General features: G+C 42.6%; 1 long non-coding RNA gene across 1 annotated transcript; it reads right to left on the minus strand.

The window, feature by feature from the left end:
- Positions 1-514: 514 nt before the first annotated feature.
- LOC109194620 (uncharacterized) lies at positions 515-6,390 on the minus strand. The gene is made up of 3 exons (XR_002056419.2): positions 5,529-6,390; positions 3,800-5,447; positions 515-587 (listed from the first exon to the last, which is right to left on the minus strand). It is a non-coding gene; the product is annotated as an uncharacterized LOC109194620 (long non-coding RNA).
- Between the last annotated feature and the right edge of the window lie 3,724 nt (positions 6,391-10,114).

The raw sequence follows: 10,114 nt of genomic DNA on the forward strand, positions 1-10,114 counted from the left end.
ATTTTTCACATAAATTAATTTTATGCAAGATTGTTAGAGTTTTAACAAGTTTTAAATACAAGAATATTTTATTTTTGAGCAATAATTTTTGGATTATAAGCAATCAAGACATAAGGCTTTCACTGTTACGCATTTATACATGTCATAGCAGCAATTTTCTTTCTGGTTTTCTTGCTTGACCTTTTTGAATCTCGCCTGATTTGTGTTGCGTATTCTGATTGATGGTACTGTGAAGATAGTGGAGGGTTTTTTTTCACTAGGTGACAGGATGTGTAGAGGTTTCTCCCAACAGTTATTTGGAAGAGCCTCAGTGCAGAATTTAGTGGAGATTCAATTCAGTTTTATTTATATAGCACTAAATCACAACAACAGTCACCTAAAGGTGCTTTATATTGTAAGGTAGGCCCTACATGAATACATACAGAGAAAAACCCAACAATCATATGACCTCCTATGAGCAAGCACTTTGGAAACAGTGGGAAGGGAAAGCTGCCTTTTAATGGGAAGAAATCTACCTCCAGCAGAAACAGGCTTAGGGAGGGGCAGTCGTCTGGGGGTGAAGGGAGGAAGACAGGACAAAAGATTTGCTGTGGAAGAGAGCCAGAGATTAATAACAAGTAATGATTCAATCTCTTATCTCAGAGAGGTGAGGTTAAGAGGCTTTTGCATATGAATTCTTCGTGTTTATCTTAAATTCATATAAGCTGCTCAAAAATTTAAGGGAACATTGAACTGGATCCAGGAACTGGATCAACCCAGGGCACACTCCACCAGACAGTGGGTCGGAGGATTTTATTTTGATTCTTTCAAAATCTTCCAAGACATATCCTTGGAACATATTTAAAACTTTCCAAGGGTATTCCTCCACAAATCATCTCATCACTGACCCATAGCCAAATCAGTCATGATGGATAATGTTACAGGCAGTATAATTGCACCAGGGCAAGTATCCAGTTGCACGTCTTTGAGAAAATGGTCCACTCATAGGCGTGGCAGTTCTGCTGTTCTCTGGCAAACACTAACTGAGCTGCACAATGGCGGGCTGTGTCGGTTAGCTACCACCACAAACGCTGATTGGACTCATGGATTGACTGATTGATGTTTTTTTTTGTAACAGGTTAGTTAAAAACATCCTAGAGTTGCTCACAACAGGCTATTTTGAAGGCTTCTGGCAGTCTTTAGTCCTCCTGAAGGAAGTGCACACTTTCATCTTTATTTCACAGGTTTAATCAAACAAGAAATTGCATAATATTGTATTAACAGTTACACCCATTTATACACACAGCCCCCTGTTTTAAGTCACTAATATGTAATTGAACAATGAAATGATAAACCATTTTGTATCCATGTGAGGTCTGTTCATTGACTATTCCATAACAAATTAAGCAGATATAGCAGATAAAAAGTCACCAATTTTGTAAGTAAATCGATTTCTAAAGGTGGTATTGACATGACATTCTAACCCATCCAATCCACACATGCAAAGATGCATAGATGTCAATGGATCAAATTATGTGTAATAATGAGAAATGATAGGGAAAAATAACTGAATAAACGTACTGAAACATATTTAATACTTTGTATAAAAAGCCTTTGTTGGGGACAGCTTCAAGATGTCTCCTGTCGTATGCATTCATCAAGTGTGATTTTGGCCTATTCTTCCACAAAAACCAAAAATTCTTCAAATCCTGGAGGATCCATGGCCCCTTTACATAAACTCTGAGCTGTAGGTCTTTCCATAAATTTTAAGTTGGATTCAGGTCAGGTAATTGACTGGGCCATTCATGGACCATTTTCGTTTTCTTAAAGTTTTCTTTGCTGGGTGTTTGGGATCATTGTCTTGCTGAAATGTCCACCCTCATTTTATCTTCATCATCCTGGCGGATGGATCGTGTTTCTATACATCTTTCCATTGATCTTTCCTTCAATTATATAAAGTCCTAGCAAGGAAACCTTGGGAACTCCATAATTAACCCTAGTGTGTGAAGAGTAGGGATGGGTATTGATAAGATTTTAACGATTCCGATTCCATTTTCGATTCTGTTTAACAATTCGATTCTTTATCGATTCTCTTATCAATTCTTGTTTTTAAAAAGGAGAACACTAAGGTCGATTAGCTTAGAACTGTTTTATATCTTCTCTTTCAACAAGATAGAAATTTAGGAGTAACATGGCCTTACAAACCCAACAGTGAGATCTTAAGAGATCCACAGCCTACGGCTCTTCAATGGGGTGTCACAGGGTCCCCAGGGAAAATTGTAAACGTAAAATAATAAAATAAATATTCTTCTGTAGCAATAACAAAGTATAACATAAATTATTCTGTAGCAATTACACAAGAATATCCAGTAATGTCCCTGCCTACAATTAAACACATTCACTTACCATCTGCTGTGGCAAATGGCTGCAAGGTTTTGACCACAAACTAGTCACTGCTCGGTGACATTCGGGCCTGAAAAGAGACGCTACCGGTAGACTGCAGCGACAACTGCCAGCGAGCGCCAGCCAGACTCTGTCTGTCTGTCTCATCATGGTCACCTAAATGCACAATGGCAGGTTTTGTAATAAAGCAAATCGCGCTAACATAATATGCACTGTTAGTTGATTATTTACCTGCCGCATTAATGGGAGAGGACGTGCAAACGTTACCGCTGCTGCTGCTGGGTTGAGATTCACGAGTCCGGAGCGGAATTAAAGACATTCATTTAAGTTCATCGCGTGTTTTGTGAGCAAATGCTTTTGCATATTTGTAGTGTTTCCTCCCTTAATGAAATATCTACTTTGCAAGTATTGCAAGTTGCCCTGTTGTCATCCGTTCTCGTAAAGTATAAACAAACTTTTAAGCGTTTGAGCCGCTTAGGCGCCGTGTTTCCTGCCAGGTACGCTCCGACGCTCAGCAACGTGGTGACGTCATTCGGGGCGACTGGAATCGATAAGGGAATCGTTTGCAAAAATGGCAAACGATTCCAAGGAATTGAAACAGTGGGAACCGGTTCTCAACAAGAACCGGTTTTCGATACCCATCCCTAGTGAAGAGGACTCTTCATTTACAAATTGTAGTCTATTAGATAGCTATGATTCAAACTCCTGCAATGCCGTACCTTTAATGCCTACACTATACTCTCATCATTGTTATATAATGTTATGGTCAACAGTATCAAACACAGCACTGAGGTCTGGCAGGACAACCACAGAGATGAGTCCACGGTTAGAAGCCATAAGAAGATAGTTTGTGACCGTCATTAAAGCTACTTCTATACTGTGATGAGCTCTGAAAGCTGACTGAAACTTTTCAAATAAGCCATTCCTCTGCAGATGATCAGTTAGCTGTTTTACAACTACTGTTTTAAGAAATTTTCAGATAAAATGAAGTTTGGAGATTGGCCTATAATTGGCTAATACAGCTTGGTCAAGTGATGGCTTTAGAAACACATTTACTTAGAAAATTGCTGACATGTTAAATAGTTATGTTAAACGCTGTAAAAGATCTACAGATAATTCCAAGCAATGAATTGTCATTTAAAAACACTGTACTCAAACTCCCAAAATGAGATCCAAAGAGAAATTTGTTAAAGTGAGGTGTTTTTAGCTTGGCCAAAGGAAGGACAGCAAAACCATAAAGGCCAGATTAAACTTTGGGAGAAAACATCTAGAAGAGCCTCCTTAGTCCTTAATGTAGCCGGATGGGCTACTCGTCTCTCTCTCTCTCTCTCTCACTCGCCCTTGCTTGCTCTAATGCCCTGTTATCGCTCATGCGCTCGCGCTGGTCTTTAGGTGACTGGATTAATGGGGAACCCACCTGTACATTGATTGCAGAGTGGCGCCTTTCAGTATAAGGGTAAGCTGGTCTCCTTCTGGTTCATTCCTCCCGTGCTTCTGGTAAAACGCAGCAGTAAATGCTGGCACACTCCTTTGAATTAATCCAGCAAATTAATCAGGTTGTATGACAGCTACAGGTAGGCTCTCGCTTGTCCTCTGATTCCCTCGTGGCTTTTGGGTTAATAGTAATACTTTTGCGGCCCCGTTTGTAGCGTAGCCATTTCTATTCCTTTCTACTCCAGCCACCACGGAGAGAGGTGCTCCGATTATTATCAGCAGCGCAGTATAGCATCTCCGGTCCTGGGGTAAATTATATTTACTATTACTCCCAATTAAACAAGGCTACGGTTACATTTATCTTTTTCTTAGGATTTGATTGCTGCCATAACCTCTCAGTGGCGATCTGTGTAGCATCAATTGGAGGATCGAAACGCCTGCCCAGCTGCTGTTTTAGGGCTCCTCCTGGTTGGAGCTGCTGTTTTTAATTGGGCCTACCTTTTCTTGGTTCACCTGGTTTTACTCAGCTAATTCTGTCCTGTTACTTGCACTCACGCCTCTGTGGTCGAGCTAGAGTGATGCTCTGCTCGGGTGTTGTGCTAGTTCCAGTTTCTGGGGAGCTGTACCGGACTGCGATTGAAGCTGGACAATTATAACCAACACGAGCTGCTGTTTGACTCGCGAAGTGCAAGTCCTCCAGTCTGCGCTGTGTGCATGTGTTTGTGGGTGTGTGATTTGTTTTATTAAAGATTGAAGTTTATTTTATTTTTTTTAATGATATATAGTGAGTGTGAGGCTCAGTGTTCTTTTACCCTTTTAACCGGTTGTCCTGTGCTTTTATTTTTTTTTATAGTGAACGGAGGACTCACCAGTGGCCCTGGGACCGTAGGTGGTGGGTCATTTTCATACTTTCCTTTTTTGTGTGGTACTGGGTGCAGGCTGTAGTGATTTCTCTGTGTGATTTTCTTTTGGGTCCATGGCTGCTGGTAAGTCCTAGTTCAATGATTGTTTTATTGTAATTAAGACGCTGTCAACAACAACGCTACATTCAATTTTCTTACTGTTTTATTCTTTATTTTATTTCTATAATTATAAACAAAACTGTATTAATATTTGAGCCAGCCTGCCTTGGTGTGCATCTTTGAACCTGTGCGACCCGTTTTATTTGCTCTTAAAAGATTTTATATTTCCTGGGGGTGAAATTCCTCTAGGTAGCGTTGTCATTTTATTAGATCTATTTAGACCCTCTGACCACTTGGTCATATTAACAAAAAAAAAAAATCTTTAAACAGATAAAACCAAGCCAATGTAAAAAATGGGGTTATCAGGTTTTTGCTTTAAGAAGGACCCTTCCAAATGGGAGGAGCAGTGGCAGAGCCAAAAAAAAAAAAGGTTCTTAAGAATATGATTTATTGCACACACCAAAACACAGTAAAATACCCTGGCCAGGGACAACAATTATTAAAATAAAATAAAAGAGTCAAATAAAATATTGATATAGTCCGCTAAAACACTAAAAGTAAAAAATGCTATACAAAGTTGTATAAAAGTCCCAAAAATAGTCCATTAAAATTGTGAAGCCGGCGGCGTCCTCCTGACGCCCGATCTCCACCACTCCTCTCTGGCAGCCACTGGGGGACAGGAGGAAAGTAGCAGTCACTCTTCTTAAAATACTCCGAGCGCCTTTTAATCAATTGCTGGGTAAGACTTACAATGCAAGGGCAGAGCTCCGAACTCCGCCTGCCGTTGCCTTAGGTTCAAGTGCATACCAGGTCTCTCATCTCCCAAACCAGGCGTCCGACCGTCACCTCTCTGTTCTTCACCTGATTGTGTGTCTCCCTCTCCTCAGGTCTATGTGCCGGCAAGATATCCTCCAGTTCCACTCATCTCTGTCTCAGCCCAAGCATGCTGGGCCTTCCACAACCTGCCACCGCCACCGGTCGAGCTCACCTCTCGCAGAATGTCCTCCGTCCTCTCTGCTTTCAGGCTGCCTTTTCCAGGGCTTCTGTGCCAGCAACAACGGCTTGCCACCAGCTACCACTCCATTTCTCCCCTCTCTCTGCGCTGCCAGGGCCTCTTATTCATCTCTGTGCCCTCCCAGGTGTGTCCAATTAGTGATTAGAAGTGGGCAAAGTCTCTCCCGGGCACGTCAACAAATATACACAGTAAGAACATGCAATCACTGTAAGGATAAAAAACACTGAAAGAGAAAGAAAAAACGCGAAGCACGGCAACACATGCAAAACAACACATGCATAGTTAAAACGTGTCAATTGCACCCCATGACATTCCCCACACTAAAACGTTAGCAGTCCCTGCTACGGCACAGCTTCCAGTCCTGTAATTCTGGTAGTATCAGTGATAGTCTGCAAACCTATTGAAGTCTCAAGTTCCTTTTTACTAATCCTGAAGCAGAAATACAATGATGTGCACCATTCCGTCCCATGCCACAAAAATTATCCATTTCATGTCCCAATGGCATCGCTACCTTGGTGTCATAAGGCCACAGACTTCTTGGTGCATTCTCAATCATCCAGGTAAGTAAATCTCCTTCTTAGACTGTGAGATTTCCATCAGTAATGGGGGACATCTAAAAGCTGATGTGTACCGGAAACCTACGCATACGGATCAGTATTTAAGGTTTGACTCTCATCATCCACTGGAGCATAAATTGGGTGTCATCAGGACGCTACAACATAGAGCCAACACCATCCGCACAGACACAGCGGCCAGGGAAGCAGAAGAACATCACATCAAGAAGGCCCTGAGTAAATGTGGTTACCCCAGCTGGACTTTTGTTAAAGGTGGGAAGGTGCCTAAAGAAAGCTCCAGCCGATCCAGGGGAGAAGGACAACCGCTGACCAAGCGAAAACCTATAGTGATCCCGTATGTATGAGGAGTATCGGAACAGTTGAGACGCATTTTTTCTAAACACCACGTCTCTGTGGCTTTTGAACCCCAAAACACGCTGCGCCAAAAATTGGTCCACCCCAAGGATCGGGTCCCCCGACACAAACAGAGTAACGCTGTTAAGTGCGAGGAGGATTGCCAGGATTTATACATCGGGGAAACCAAACAACCTCTGGCGAAGCGGATGGCACAACACAGAAGAGCTAACTCGTCAGGCCAGGACTCTGCAGTCTATTTACGCCTACAGGCCAGGGGACACTCTTCAATTATGAGAATGTATATATCCTGGACAGCAAGGACTGCTGAGCGTTTGAGTTTGAGCGCGGAGTATGGGATGTATAAATCCGGGCAATTCTCCTGGCACTTGACAGCAAACATTATATTAGTATGTTTATGCGGGGGGACCCGATCATTGGGGTGGACCAATTTTTGGTGTAGCATTTTTTTGGAGTTTGAAAACAAGTAATCATGGCGCTACAGCTTTAAGCAGCTGCGCGCGCTCCCACAGATGGCAATTACTTTTTAGCAGACGATCACTTTTTGGCACAACACCTGGAGCTAAGGGAGCAAAACAATTACATGAGTGCTGCTGATCGACTGAGGAAGAATAAAGTAGTCGTGGTAAACCTATCACATGACCACTTCAAGATGCCAAAGCAACAAGGTGCTGTATACCAGTTTTTAAATTTTGTTGATAGGCCACGTAAAAGCAGAGTCATGATAAACAATATATACACGGTGTTTGGAGTGTGTAGTTAGTGTGTTGTTTTGTGTAGTTAGTGTGTAGTGTACTGGATAGTTTTGTGTTTTTTGTCAGAACAATGAGACGACTACTGAATGTTGCAGGTGCTGCCAAAAAGCCACCAAAGGCAGATTACTGTGTAAACAGTGTCTCCAGGTAGAAAACAGGAGGAGTGATACACCTGCTTTTGTCAGACCTGCAGGTATTGTGGGTTGTGATGTTCTCCTTTATAGTAGACAGAAATTATTTTTTGCAGTGGCACAAATAATTTGTGTGGCATCTTATTTAATGCAGAACACCTGATTGTTACGTAAATAGTTTGAAATGTTTATTTAAAAAAAAGGTAAATGGCTGCCAATAACTTTGTTTGCAAAACTTGTGCATGTGATTTTTAAATTTACTATTTATATTTGCAGTTAAAGTTATGAAATATGATTCATTAAACATGTTTGTGGTTGTTACAATAAAAAATATAACTTTTTCTACTCTGATGTTTTTTGTCTGATTTTAGATCAGTTGTGTTAATACAATATGTCAAATTGAAAACATAACTGTAAATTCAGACATGTAAGGCTGTGCTGAAAAGAATGACACCAAACAAGGCAAAGTAAATAGTTTTTAAAGGTGAAATCAATGACTGTAGAAAACATGGACGATGCAACAGCTCCCCAAAAATGAAGCCAATAGGTCATAAACCCCACCTCCTCCATGTTAGCGGATGGGACTGGGGTCAGACTAAAATCAATTAATTCTCCTCAGATAATCTTTTTCCAAAGGTTCTTTCTTTTGTTATCAATAGTTCTCATCACCCTGATTTATGTTCAAGGGGTCTCCTTTCCCATAAGTTTGATTCTAATTACTACCACAGTGATGTTAAATTGGGGTGTAACGTCATCATAACAGCTTTGACTGGCAGCTGCAGTTACGGAGAAACTTGCGTATCTCTGTTCGGGAATACCAGATAGAGCATAGGCTCTGAGAGGAGGGCCAGCGTTTACGTTACGAAAACACGACGGACTGTTTTAACCTGACAACCTGAGGTGTTCTTCAGTAAACTGGACTACCCGACAGAAGGACGGGAAGGATGGAGCGATGATCTGATTGACCGAATAGGGCGCGGGGGAGGGCTTTGTACGCATCCCAGAAGGAGGTGTAACAGTGGTCAAGTAGTCAGTCTCCTCGAGTGTTGAAATAAATGTGTTGGTGGAGTTTCTTCAGGTGTCCGTTGTTGTTGCCTCTGGGTGCATGGTTTCCTCACTGCTGATCGCGCTGTACAGTTTCCTGAGTGCTCGGTCAGATTCGGCTTGTGGGGGAATGTAAACAGCCATAATGATCACTGTTGTAAATTCCCTCGGTAGACAGAAAGGCTGGCACTTAATCATCAGGTACACCAGGTCTGGTGAGCAGAAGGATTTGACCGGGTGCATGTTCGCATAATCACACCAGCTGTTGTTGGTCACGAAACACACACCACCACCTCTGCTTCTCCCAGTTAGCTCCTGTGATGCAAGGAGAGCCCCAGTAGTTGTATGGCAGAGTCTGGTACCATGTTCAATTGCCAGGTTTCTGTGAGACAGATCACGCAGCAGTCCCGCATCTTTCGCTGGAATGAGATCCGTGCCCGAAGCTCGAACAGCTTGTTCTCCATAGACTGCACATTAGCCAGTAATAAACTGGGGAGTGGTGGTCTGTTAGTGTGCTGTCTCAGTCGAACCAGAACGCCGGATCTTCTCCCTCTGCATCGGTGTTTGCGGCCTCCAGGGGCCCAGAACAAAGGCATCTCAGGTGAGATGAGTGGGGGGTCTACAAACGGAAGGTCCATGTTGCAAAACTTGAACTCCGGAAAACGATGAGAAAGTCCATCTCTTATGTCCAGTAAGGTTTGTTGGTCGTACACAAGGAGACATGTGCTACTCGTGAAGAAATAAAGGAAAAGTCAAATTAAACACAAAAATCAGCTGTTGCTTGGGGGAGCTCGTGAAGAGGCTGCCACGCTCTGTGTTTGTTTGGGTCCCCTGAGTGAGCAGAGAGACAAAGCACCTTCTGTCTCTGAGCCAGAAAGACAGAGGTCCATGGTGCCATGTAAAACTAATTTTAAATTCTCACCATTTGATAATAAATTGTAAGAACTTATAATTTGAGCATATTTGTCTTCTCTCATGAAAAAACCCAACAGTCCCCACACCTAGGACCATGACACTGTGGCTCCCTGTGCTCTGTGGTTGTGAATCGAGCACACAGGACAGTGGGGAATGACACCTCTTGGTCTGCGGCTTTCTCATTGGCTGACCTCAACTTCCATTCCCTCCACATGGAGGGTTGTGGATTCTGTGCACTGGTTCGTCATGGTGATGACAGAGGTGAGAGTAAACACAAAGTGCTTGGTGCACTTTGCAAACCTAGGCCGTGATGGCATGTTCTTTTTGAGCACGGGTGTCGAACTCCAGGCTTTGAGGGCCAGTGTCCTGCCAGTTTTTGATCTCACCCTACACACCTGAATCACATGATTAGGTCATTACCAGTCCTCTGGAGAACTTCAAGACATGTTGAGGAGGTCATTTAGCCATTTAAATCAGCTATGTTGGATCAAGGACACATCTAAAACCTGCAGGACACCAGCCGTCGAGGCCTGGAGTTCGACACCTG

The sequence above is a fragment of the Oreochromis niloticus genome, linkage group LG14, assembly GCF_001858045.2.
Source record: "Oreochromis niloticus isolate F11D_XX linkage group LG14, O_niloticus_UMD_NMBU, whole genome shotgun sequence".
In the NCBI taxonomy this organism is placed as follows: domain Eukaryota; kingdom Metazoa; phylum Chordata; class Actinopteri; order Cichliformes; family Cichlidae; genus Oreochromis; species Oreochromis niloticus.